At 40.7% G+C, this 13977-nt stretch overlaps 1 protein-coding gene across 12 annotated transcripts in view; it reads right to left on the bottom strand.

Annotated features, from left to right (window-relative positions):
• Window positions 1-13977, bottom strand: part of FGGY (FGGY carbohydrate kinase domain containing) — a 409967-nt gene that overhangs the window by 95482 nt on the left and 300508 nt on the right. The window lies entirely within an intron of this gene.

Raw genomic sequence — 13977 nt, forward strand, 5'->3', positions numbered from 1 at the left:
ATGCAAAAGGCATCCCGTCTGGAAGAGTGAATTTTAAAAAGGAGCAGAGTGGACAGGATTTCAGCCCTGCCCTAAGCCCCCCTCAGCTGAACGCCCCGTGTCAGCAACTAGCCCCACGGTGTGCACTGGTCCTGGGTAAAGATCACTAGTCATAAATGGTCTCTCTTTAACTCGTCTCCAAAACTCGCTTGGCCTCAACAGCATCTCTGTTGGTGGTCTGTTGGGAAAGTTGATTGGGCCACAGTTTAGAGCTCTCCTCCAGAGCCAGCCCAGAAGGTAGGCTGCCTCTGGCCTCCTCTCGCTGGTCATCAGTGAGATGCGAATCAAGCCGTGACCCTCCACGTGGTTGGGTGTGTGTCTGCTTGGCAGACACACGTCCATCCACAGGAGGGTCCCGAGTGCCAAAGGCGGATAAACTGTGATGGGGGTAGGGGAGGAATTTGACTTTTTATATAAGATGCATTCTCCTATTAATTTATTAGGAACCCCAGGGCTCTGTATTGACAATAACTGGCTCTGATATTCTTCTCAATTAGTAAGAACCCATAAGAGAGGAGGGGTAAAATATCACTAGATTTTGCTTCCTTAATCCCAGCAAATATGCATGAGAACTTCCCCAAAGTATTGATATTCAAGCAAAAAGATGTCATGGGCCCTTCTCTAAATTTCTAGTGCCTTCAGAGCTTCAAAGTCATAGGAAGAAAAGAGAAGATAGCTTCTTTTCTTCAGAAATTGAGAATGAGATAATCAGTGTAAATGAGCACTAAATTTAACTCTTGAGCTTGCTTACTAGTAGCTATGGCAAAAAAGGGACATATAATGGATGACATGGCCTTTCTTTTATGACAAATGAAACATACCTATGCTTCAAGAGAGACAAAATTATTCCTGGGAAGAATTTCTAGATGGAATTTATTACATGGACTACCATATGGAAGGTATTCAGTATCAAAAGGGCATAAATAAGCAAACATGGCTCTCCCATAGCTATTTCCAACATTCCCTCACCACTAACACCAGAGCCAGGGGGTTGAAATGTGACTCAGTGAAAGACACCTCTCTAAACTGTGAAATTACTATGGTCCAGGATCCCTATTTCCTTGACATCTTACCTGATTTGCAAATGGAGACACTAGAAGGGCAGATGATCATTTGATTCTCTCTCAAGTATCAGGAATCCCAGCCCCACCTTGACAAAAATCAAATGGCATTCAGCCCAAGATGGAACTTTCTAAGGAGTGCCGGCCATGTGGACCACTCAGGAGGCTACAGAGGACCCTCAGGGAGCTGTCATGGTGTATGAAGGTGGGAGTGCCCTGAGAATGTCAGGGATGTCCTGGGAGAGGTGCAGCTTTGTAACCAGCGAGAAAGCTGGGATGGGCCAGAGAAGCCTATACCCTTGGCTGAAGGCTGAATGGCTCTATCAGTAAGAAAAAGTGGGAAGGAAGCATAAGTGGAAGGAATTTGTTTATAGATGTGCGCGTGTCTCTTTCGAATGCTTGGCTGAGAGAGTGAAATGTGTGGGGAAGCCCCATGGAGAGCTGCAATGGTAAGCACAGTTTATTTATTTTGGTTATTGTGAAAAGAGGACTGTAATAGAAAACACTCATAGTTAATATTTAGAGGTGTGTGAAAGCGGCATATGGTGGCCAAAAAGATACGAACTGCAATGGATAATTTCAACCTCCTAGATAATGATTATAAAATGTCTATGTAAATACTATTGGGATTTCTGAGCTCAGAAGAGAAGTGTAGGTGAATAGAAAGATGATGTGCTCTGGAGTAAGACACCTGGCTTTACATCTCAACATTCCCTCTAATTGCTTGCAGGACAGTGTGAGTTTTGTAACCACTCTGAGGCTCATTTTTTTTTTTTATCTGTAAAATAGGAATAATAATACTTCAAGGTGCTTAATGATTAAATGAGTTATCGTTTGCACAGCGTCTTACTTTTTCAGCAAGCTGTACCAAACCGACAAGAGCTAGACACTTGTAGTGCTTAATAAATGTTCATTCTCTTTCCTTTTCTCTTAATAATGTTCACTGCCTTTCTCTTGAATTGCAATGAGGGGCTCAATCCCATTCATTAATTGGGATACAGCAATAAAGGATCTCCTGCAACCTGCTGTGGGTACTGTCAGGGTATTAGCGATGGGGACTGAAGACCAGTGGTTGTACAGGGTGGGGAACGTAGGGTAGAAAGTGTGCTGGCCGTCAGCATCAGGATCGTATGAGAAAGGTCTGGACGTCTAGGAGTGTGGAGAAGCAGCGTGCCCCTGATGGGCACCCAGGAGTAGGACAGTGGGAGACTCACTTGCAAGGACTCCTTGGAGAAGCCTTAGTCCTTATCAACCTACACACTTCCATTTACTCTGTGAACAGGAAAGACAGATGATCTTCATCCTGGACTTCAGATTAAATCCTGCTGCCACTTGGCAGCTGTGCGAATTTAGGCACATCTCTTAACTCTTTCCCGGGATCTGAGTTGAAGGCAGATTTCCTGTGATGAACTCCTAATTTACTGAACTTTTGGTGTGGGCCCAGAATTTTGCATTTTTAACAAGGTCTTAATGCACAATAAATTGTAGAAATGATTGCCCTAAACCTTGGTATTGTGAATTATAGGTCCATATGCCCTGGAGTAGTTGAGATTATAAACAAATATATCAGTAATTTAGTTAGCTAAGTTTTTCCCTTCTTAGTTGTTAAAAGAATTTAAGTAATTATATATGTTGCTAAGAAAAAAAAAAAGGCTTAGAAATAGATCTCAAGGGGTTTCTAAAGATTACAAAAGACAAGAAAACAGGATTCCCTGTCCTGAGATTTTCTAGGTCATCAGAGCTTGAGGGGGTATCCAAGGCTCAAGGGAACTGACTGAAAGTTTTTCAGAACACAAAGGGGCAAAAAAATGCTGTTTGTTTAGTCAATAATGCAGGAGGCGCTGATGACCGGACAGCAAGGAAATGAGGATCAGAGAAAGATTTCTGGAAAACCTCTGGATAGAGGCCAGGGACTGGAGAACAGGTCTGAGATAGTCAGCAGCCTGGAAGAGAAAGGGGGACAAATTTCCCTGAAAATATTTATAGGTATCAGTATCAGGAATGGACACTGACACTTGGCATTGCCGAAAACTCACCCAGAAATGGGAAATGCACATAAATGTGTTAACACAATGACGGAGGCAGAATTCTAAAGATGTTTCCCCCTCCCCCAAGGTTCCCATCCCCTGATTACTCAATCAAACACTAATCTGGGCACTGCTGTAAAGGGACTTTGCAGGTGGAACTAGTTACTAGCCAGTTGACCTTAAAATAGGGAGATTATCCTGGATTATCCAGTCGGGCACAATGTAATCACATAAGCTCTTAAAAGCAGAAGAGGAAGACAAAAGAGTCAGTCAAGAGATACAGTAGAAGAATAAAGCAGGAGAGATGAGGTAGAAGTGGAAATCAGAGAGATTCAAAGCATGGGAAGGACCTGATCCACCACTGCTGGCTTTGACGATGGAGGAAGGGGGCAGTGAGCCAAGGAATGTGGGTGGCCTCTCGAAGCTGAGGATCCCTGGCTGACAGTCAGCCAGGAAACAGGCACCTCTGTCCTACAACTGCACGGAGCTGAATTTGGCCAACAACTTGAGGAAGTTTGATAGCAGATTATTCCCAGAGCCTCCAGATAAAAGCCCTTGGTTCTGGTCTTGTGAAAACAGGAGCAGAGAAACCAGTTGAGCCAGCTTGGGCTTCTGACTTACAGAACTGTGAGATAATAAATTTAAGCCTCTAAGTTTGTGGTATTTTATTATAGCAGCAACAGACAATAATACACATACAACGACTGGATGATGGACTGACATTCTTCCTCACAACTTTATTCTATTGGTGAACTCTACACCATGTGACACTAGTCCATTTGCTGTTTCCCAGATGTACCAGGCACCTCACACTTCGGTCTGCCTTGCTTCTGATGCTCTAAATCTAAGTCATTTTAACACACGTTTGCACCAGTGTAACCAAGGCTGTTTTGGTCAACCGTCCTGGTCCACACTTGCTGTCCTCTAACCCTGTCTTGGACTTACACACCAACTTGGATCCCATCCTTGGTTCTCTGGCCTTAATTCTTTCTTATTATTTATCTCCTGGGGTCTTCCTGGCAGACTTCCACCTGATTCACTCCTCAGTCTTTTTTTAAAAGAGTTGTTTTGACGTGGACCATTTTTAAAAAGTCTTTATTGAATTTATTACAATATTGCTTCTTATTTTTTTTTTGGTTTTTTTGGCCACGAGGCATGTGGGATCTTAGCTCCCTGACCGGGGATCGAACCCACACCCCCTGCACTGGAAGGTGAAGTCTTAACCACTGGACCGCCAGGGAAGTCCCACTCCTCAGTCTTTTATCATTATACACTACCTTGGGAAGGGCCCCTGTCCACAGTCCACACCGCCCCTCTCACCCCCAGTTTTATTTGTTGTTTGGTTTATACAGCAAAGATAAAAAGCACTAAAAAAGAAAAGTCTGATTCTGTAATGCAAAATCATTTTTTTAAAAATCACTAAAATGAGGGAGAAATATTTCAGACATACTGAAAACAGAGCAGAAGGAATGCCAAAAATATAAAGATCTGGTTTTTCATATTTGAATTTTTTTCCTCTCAGAGAATGTCAGTGACCTCGGTTTGAACTGACTGGGTTCTACTACCACTTCTGGTCTTTTCTCCTCTGAGTAAATTACTTAGACTCTCTGACCCTCAGATTCTCCATTCCTTTCAATGCAGTAACTACACTGTCTTGCAGGGTTGTAAGGGAAGTTGGTGATGATGCTTGGAAAGCATCTACCACGGTGTTTGGTACATCACGTTCCCTGAAAAAACAGCACGTATTACAAATCACAATACCAGTTGGTAAATTAGTTGCTTCAATAAAAAAATACATTATCCAAAACCAGTTAAGCGATACTGAGGATATTAAGCTTCATTATAGGATTCAATTTTTCATAGGGAAAAACAATATGTAAAAAACGGTACATAAAAACAGCATTATATCATAACAAAAACATCAACAAACTCATATCAAAGAGTCCATGTGTTTCCAAGGCTTAAAATATATCACTCAAAGGCTGCTTAATTGGCCCATGAGCTTCCAGCTCCATCATCCATCTCCCCATCGGAGGAAGCCACAGGGATACAGCCCCTGACTTCTCCTGAGCTCTTGCAAATACTCATCCAAGTCGCTGACTCCACCGCATCTGACTCTGTTTAGTGATGCCTGTCTCTAGCTGGGAGTCACTCTGGGAACTGGCTAAGATCTCTTAACGCTTCTTTCCTGACTCTCTCCCAGTTTTCCACATGCACGTTGCTTTGTGCTTGCTTTGAAGAACGCTTGGAACAGCACTCAACCTCTCTAGCAGTTTGAGCAGCATATGGCCTTATGTTAGAAATCACAGCTCTTCAAAGAACCAGAAAATAACTTTCCGTTCTGGGTAGTGTTGTACTTGCAAAGTGAAGCAGGAAAAACACGTTTCAACCAATTGGTGAATATGGTGTGTTCTCACGGCCTGATATATCTCTGAGGTAATTTATTTCTTTGAGTGGGCATTTCAGGAAAAGAACTTTTCAAAAAACACCACCATAACAAAGAGGTCATATTAATTGGAGAATAAAAACTGGTCATGTACACAAGGAGGCAAGGACTCTTTCACAACTCCTACAGCTCTAGCTGTCTTGTAAGGTGGACCAAAGTTGAGCTGCTTACTGTGTTGCTGAGGAAACTGAGGGCCAAGAACTTAAATACTTAAGTAGAGAAGACTAACCTCTACACCTGTATGAAACTTGGTTCCTGTGATGGACCAAGTGATTGTTCAGCTTCTCTAGCTGATTGTTCATGGCTGGTGACCTCCGTGACTGGTAGGCCCCACTGGTCCTGGGACTAAGGTGGACGGCTCATGATTGGCTGCCCGGGATTCAAAGGCCATCTTGTAAACATGCAAGTAAGGGCCACTCAGCAGGAGCTACAGATTCAAAAGCAGCTGCTGTTGCTGTCTGTCCGCTGTGTGACAGTCTCTCCGTTTGATTCTGACAACGACCCTGCGCCGCACCCGCTTCCTGATGAGCAGACAGACCTCACAGAGCTAACCTCAGAGGTCACGTGACTGGCACATTTTCAAGCCAGGATGCCAATACAGGTCTGGCTTCAAATCCTGGGCTCACTTTACTGTTTCACTAGAGTAAAAGCTATCTAACCAACCATTCAAAATAAAAACAATCACACATACACGAACTATCTAAAACATGCAACCATTCCTGGTGGTATTTAGCTTCATCTCTTTATGTGTGACCACGTCATATTTCTTTAAAAAGCATCGTTTCGTTTCGTTTTTAAAGAACCTAGAATCACTGGTGTTAAACGTCTTGTGGCTGATTGCTATTACCCAAGCCTCTGCTTCTTTCAAACATCATATGTACAGCCCTTACCTCTCCGTGCCTCATTTATCAAGTGGCAAGGAGAAATATTTACACTGATGGCTACTTGGTCTAAGCATACTATTAAGTTGCCCACCCCATAACCGCCACCTCTTTTTAGCCCAATGCTGCAGGTCAATATATGCATCACCAATGGAGAAATGAAACAGCTAGTGACATGGCAGGGAGCCAACTCTTACCAGACAAAAGAAAATGATTCTATCGAGCCTAATAGAAGGATTCCTGGGGCATGCCCTGTTCCTACTTATAAGGGTAGGCACCTAAAGCGGAAACGTTTAGAGCCAGGTCAAACCAGGAGTGGTGATTACTTTTGAAATCTGAGTCAGTGAGGGTGGAAAGAAAAAGAGAACCATTACTGAGAAGAGACAGGGTCAGAGCTTAAATCCAAGAATCAGGGTAAGGGGAAAAATGGGAGAACGAGTGAGAAGGCTGGTGGTCAGACAGGGGAGCAGGGACTGGGCTGAGGAACGTGGTTCAGTGTGAAACCAGGCATGATGGAACTGCAGGGACTCACTTTTTACAGTCAGTGCATTCCGTGAAGTCCAGAGGTATGAGTTAAGGGAGGCTCAAGAGTGTGCATCCTAAAAGTCGGGATTCCTGTTTTCATCTAAGCCCTGCTATTTCTCGGTGTTGTGACCTTGAGCAGGTCACACTATTCATTCCTCACTTGACAAGTGAAGACTGAACTAACTGCTTAACCATAGGCAATTATTCAGTGCCTATCTTTGACCTAAGCACTGGTGAAATTAAAAAGAAAATAAGCCATAGCCCCTACATCAAAATTTTTTCTAATAAATTTAAAATATATACTATGTCTTATGACAGCTCTGATCTTATTTTCTTCAGTAAAAATTATGTGTTTTGCATTAAAACCTTCAATGCAAGTTTTAATTCTGCTTTTGTATTTTTAGCTGTCTTTATCATTTCCTTTTTTTCCCCTCATTCCAGTGCCTTTCCATCTGAACTCATTTTTTTTCCTAATAAGTTTCTGCTCTCTTTCATAGAGATGTGCTTTAAAAAAAAAATCCTATTGAATATGCAAAGGAGTTTTAAAATATTTTCTTTTGGTTTCAGTAGTAAGTAATTTTTAAGAGGCCTTTCCCTTAAGTGTTCAAAATGGTATTTCTTTTTCTTTGTGTGCAACATGTTTTTCCTAATGGACTCACTTTATTATCTTTTAAATCCATTTTAACTAGAGCACTATACATATTCAGTGTTTCCCAGCATACAGTACACAATTTACTCTCAGCCCCACTAACTGTAACTTGGATTTACCTCTTTAGATCTATAGCTAGCTGCCAATTCCCAGAGTCCAGCAGTTTTTATTTTGTGTCCCTCTGTTGCCCTGAGGTGGCTCACCACCCTGCTTTCTAATCCTAGAACAGATGGTAGACATGCAAAACTACACCCCTCCTTCAAATTCACAGGGTTTCCCTGTCTCTGCCCCTTTAACAGAGTTTGATTCAGGGTCCTTAGAGCTGCAGTGCATCACCATTCATTCTAAATCAGACTTCCAGCCCAGTTGTCTACTTGGGTTGGCAGTTTTCTAATGGATTGAAGTGAAAGGGAAGATAAGGTCCGGGTTGCGGAGGAGTTCTGGGAAACTAAACTCACTGGCTGCTTCCAAAAAGCAAAACAAAACAGAACAAAAAACCTTAATCATCAGCAGCAGAGTAGAGGGATGACTGCTCTGTTTTTAGGCTTAAAGGGAACTTGCATTTTTAAGCTAGGGACCAGAAAGTGGAGAGGTCCCAACTTTTGCAAGGCTGGTGGTTTATTTTGTTCTCATGTCAGATATTATGATTATCAAACAAGTTACATTTAGTCTTTTAGATTCTGGAAGGTCCTCCCAGATTTTCTCTGAGATTGTCAATTCTAGTTTTCCTAGTTGAAAGTCATCTTAATTGTTAAAGTCAGAATGAGTTTATGCTTTTTTTTTTTTTTTATCTTCACAGGTATTTTCAAGCGAAGCAGAGAAAGGCTGCATCGGGGTTTGCTGCCCAAATGCCACCTAAAAATAAAATTCAGAATCAAATATTTACTGAGCACCTCCTTCGGCCTGTATAGATGTCTGTATTATAGGGATCATACGTTATGTACATACACCCATAAGCACACTCTCACACATGTACAATATTATTTCCCCCATTTTCATGTGAACTTGGAACAGGCACAGTTTCTTTTTTTCTTTGTGTTCCCTCAGCTTGGCATAGGCCTGCACGTAGTAGGTGACCAATAAGCATTTTTTGAATGGATGAATGTCTAACAAGGGTAAGAGAAAAGAGCCAACAGAGGGGAGAGAAAGAGTGTGATGCTGCTGAAGCAGAAGGAGAACAGGGAGCGGCCAGGCATTCTCTGAGAAGGTCTTTTAATTACCTAGATAAAATGCTAAATGCAATCTATCACTGGTTAGACAACGATATAAAAAAATCCTGAACATTCACACGCCATGCTCTCCTCCCCTCTAGAACACTGCACATGCTATGATTCCCTTGGTCCCAGACCCTGTTCCCTCTGTCACTCAGTGTCAATGTCACCTCCTATCTGAAGCCTTTCCTGAGTGCTGAGACCATGTTAGGCCATCATCTTCCACACGTCTAAGGAGCGCTGGACAGTGTGTGGCACCTGGAGCTTGACCCTGTAGCCCCATCGCCTGTTTATATATTCTGCCTGCCTCCCCTCCCCGACCCCACCAAAACACCAGTGTTCCTGAAAGCTGCAGTTGTGTCCAGTTACTTATATCCCCCACCAACTATAACAGGGCCTGCATTTGTTAAAATAATTAGTTAATTCGTTGATGAACAAAGGCACTCATAATTATAATAAAATGGAAACTTATCTTCATTTACCTGGACATTATGACTGGTTTTAAATACTGATCATAGGGATAGTAAGAGTCAGTAGTGATCTAATTCATTTAGAATTAGCAGATTGCTCACATGTATAATTTTTCTAAACCAACAGATGACCTCTTATTATCTCCATGTTGACTATCAATTATCAATAAGTACGTATTAAGCACTTAGTATGTGCCCAGATAAATATTTCAGGAGCCCAAAGAAAAAATCATATATGGTTCTTGTCCTACTGGGATTTTCTTGACATTCTAGATGTTACGTATTTTTTAAACTTAACATTTTATCAAGCACTTCCCTCCCTTGAAATATGCTCCATGAATGTAAGGATTATACTTTAGCAGTACTTGCTACAAAGTAGGCACCAAATACACATTCTGTGAATGAATGTTGGAAAAAGTAGTCACATTGTAGCTTCTGGCAAAAGGGTAACATGATAAATAGATTCAGGGTGATTATTTTGATGTTATCCAAAATTGGATTGAGGGAAAGAGATTTGAACATAGATGCAAAAATCCTCAACAAAATACTAGCAAACCAAATCCAACAATACACTGAAAGGACCATACACCATGATCAAGTGGGATTTATCCCAGAGATGCAAGGAGTTTTTCAATATCCACAAATCAGTCAGTGTGATACACCACATCAACAAAATGAAGAATAAAAACCATATGAGCATGTCAATAGATGCAAAAAAATCTTTCATCAAACTTCAATACCAATTTAGGATAAAAACTCTCCAGAAAGTGGGCATATAAGGAACCTACCTCAACATAATAAAGGCCATATATGACAAACCCACAGCTGACATCACACTCAACAGTGAAAAGGTGAAAGCATTTCCTCTAAGATCAGGAACAAGATAAGGATGTGCACACTCACCACTTTTATTCAACATAGTTTTGGAAGTCCTAGCCACGGCAATCAGAGAAGAAAAAGAAATAAAAGAAATCAACACTGAAAAAGAAGAAGACAGACAGTCACTGTCTGAAGACGACATGATACTATACATAGAAAATCCTAAAGAGGCTATGATAAAACTACTTAGAGCTCATCAGTGAATTTGGTAAAGTTGCAGGATACAAACTTAATACACAAAAATCTGTTGCATTTTTATACACCAACAATGAAAGATCAGAAAGAGAAATTAAGGAAACAATCCCATTTATCATCACATCAAAAAGAATAAAACACTTCGGAATAAACCTACCTAAGGAGGCAAAAGACCTGTACTCTGAAAACTATAAGATGCTGATGAAAGAAATCGAAGATGACATAAACAGATGGAAAGATATACCATGTTCTTGGATTGGAAGAATCAGTATTGTCAAAATGACTATACTACCCAAGGCACTCTACATATTTAATGCAATCCCTATCAAATTACCAATGGCAGTTTTCAGAGAACTAGAACAAAAAAAATTTAAACGTGTATAGAAACATAAAAGACTGAAGAGTCGAAAGAATCTTGAGAAAGAAGAACGGAGCTGGAGGAATCAGACTATACTACAAAGCTACAGTCACCAAAACAGTGTGGTACTGGCACAAAAACAGAAATATAGATCAATGGAATAGGATAGAAAGCCCAGAAATAAACTCACACACCTGTGGTCAATTAATCTATGAGAAAGGAGGCAAGAATATAAAATGGAGAAAAGACAGTCTCTTCAATAAGTGGTGCTGGGGAATCTGGACAGTTACATGTAAAAGAGTGAAATTAGAACACTCCCTAACACCATACACAAAAATAAACTCAAAATGGATTAAAGACCTAAATGTAATGCCAGACACTATAAAACTCTTAGCGGAAAACTTAGGCAGAACACCCTTTGACATAAATCGCAGCAATATTTTTCTGGATCCACCTCCTAGAGTAATGAAAATAAAAACAAAAATAAATAAATAGGACCTAATTAAACTTAAAAGCTTTTGCACAGCAGAGGAAGCCATAAACAAAAGACAACCTATGGAATGGGAGAAAATATTTGCAAACAAAGCAACCTTCAAGGGATTAATCTCCAAAATATACAAACAGCTCATGCAGCTCAATATCAAAAAAACAAACAACACAATCAAAAAGTGGGCAGAACATCTAAATAGACATTTCTCCAAAGAAGACATACAGATGTGCAAAAATCTTGTGAAAAGATACGCAACATTGCTAATTATTAGAGAAATGTAAATCGAAACTGCAATGAGATATTACCGCATACCAGTCAGAATGGCCTTCATCAAAAAGCCTACAAACAATAAATGCTGGAGAGGGTGTGGAGAAAAGGGAACCCTCCTACACTTTTGGTGGGAATGTAAATTGATACAGTCACTATGGAGAACAGTATGGAGGTTCCTTATAAAACTAAAAATAGAACTACCATATGATATATATGGTATATACCTGGAGAAAACCATAATTAGAAAAGATACATGCACGCCAATGTTCATTGCAGCACTATTTACAATAGCCAGGACATGGAAGCAACCTAAACGTCATCAACAGATGAATGGACAAAGATGTGTTACATATATACGATGGAATACTACTCAGCCATAAAAAAGAATGAAATAACGTCATTTGCAGCAACATGGATGGACCCAGAGATTATCATACTATGTGAAGTAAGTCGAAAAGAGAAAGACAAATATCATATGATATCACTTATATGTGGAATCTACAAAAATGATACAAATGAACTTATTTACAAAACAAACAGACTCACAGACTTTGAAAACAAACTTATGGTTACCAAAGGGGAAAGGTGCGGGGGAGGCAAGATAGGAGGTTGGGATTAACACATACACACTATTATATAAAAAATAATCAGCAAGGACCTACTGTACAACACAGGGAACTCTACTCAATATTCTGTAATAACCTAAATGGGAAAAGAATCTGAAAAAGAATAGATATATGTATAAGTATAACTGAATCACTTTGTTGTACACATGAAACTAACACAGCATAGTAAATCAACTATACTCCAATATAAAATAAAAATCTTAAAAAAAGGAGAGATTTTGGGGAAAATTTTTAGCCCAGAATTTCCTTCCTTCTATCTTAACTAGGTCATCTTCTCCTTCCAGTGTTGTGAGGTAAATTCATCAAATGACAGCTATTCAAAGGTAAGGCTAACCCAAGGGCAGTTATTAAGGGAAATCACTGCTAAGAAACATCAGGTGATGTATGAGGTATGTTTATAAAACAAGAGAACTTTTAAAAAGATAAATATACCAGGATTTTTAATACCATTGGGCATATGTCCCCGTGCAAGAAGTCTCCTTTGGTGATTACATACTTATTCATACTTATTCTAATGAGACAGACACTCTTAAAAGCACTCCATTGTTTCCTTTGGCATTCTAGTCTGTGTTTGGGCTACCCTTATTGGAATCCTAATGACGGTAATTCTTAAGTTTCTGGATGTCAGGGTTGGTTTTAAGAAACAGACAAAAGCCACTGGGAAGCCATGGCACCTGCCATGCTGGATGATGAAGCTGGTACAGCAGGTGTTGGCAAGGAAAGGACCCCAAAGGAAGGACTCCAGATCCAAGCCCTGGACTTCAGAGCCGCAATCATTTTACGATACAACCCTGCTTTGTTTGGGGGTCATTTTATGAACTGGTCATGCTTCTTCACTTCTTTAACATTTTAAGTGTCTCCTATATTTGGCTTTAGATATTTGTCTCTAATTAAGACATGGATTTTTGTACTCATACAAAATGTGTGCTTCCCCTAACCTCTGTTTGTACCCAGAAAGCCGGTTACCTGAAAGTATGGCTTTCTAGCTATAGCCTGTGGCCACGTAGCCCTCTCCAGACATTCCTCTTCTGCTTCCATGGGCCAAACAGGAGGCCAAGACCATTATTTGTTGTGTGGGCACGCTTCATGGACTCCGGACAGACATCACTTTCGCTATGTCCAATTTCTTTTCTTTCCACCATGACTCCCTTTTATTAGCAGAAGTTGCTCATGTCAAGCAGGTAATGAAAATAAAGATTGGGTCTTTCTGTTGGCCTCATAAAAATATTTAAAATATTCTCAATAGAATTAATCACAAAGCCAAAGCCTGTTAAGTTTTGAAGTTCCTCAAGCCAGCAGGCCTGCTCCACTGTCACGCACTGCATAAACCTTGCACTGCTCATGGCCTCCATTCTACACCCCCGCCATGATGCACCTCACACTCTGCTCTCCACTTCTTGACATCTGAATTCTGAATTCATGGCCTCTTTTCTTGTTTGTGGTCTCTCCTAGCCTCTTGGAACTGTAGCTTAGCTCTTTTTCCCTAGCTTTCACATGCTTCATCCATCCTCAAACACAATTCTCTGTGGCTAAGCTATTCTTAGCCAACCGATTTCACTTGGCCATCAAGACGTTATCTCTTAGCTTAGGTGATTGTGAGCTCTTCCACCAAGGTCATCCTGGCCCCTCCAGCCCCAAATATCTGCACTAGAAGTGACTCTGAAGGTCACTAAGAGCTGAATTTCACCACCAACGTAAGTTATTAATTTTATTTTACTTTTACCAGAGTTTATCTGAAACCCTAATAACGTTGGCATGCATTCTCAGCAGCCCTGACTCAGGGTCTAGGCAGATGGGTGGCTGCAGTAAGCTAGACCATAGGTGGTAACATTTACCACTTATTCACCCGG

Source organism: Balaenoptera borealis (assembly GCF_965194805.1).
Source record: "Balaenoptera borealis genome assembly, chromosome: 1".
Lineage (NCBI taxonomy): Eukaryota > Metazoa > Chordata > Mammalia > Artiodactyla > Balaenopteridae > Balaenoptera > Balaenoptera borealis.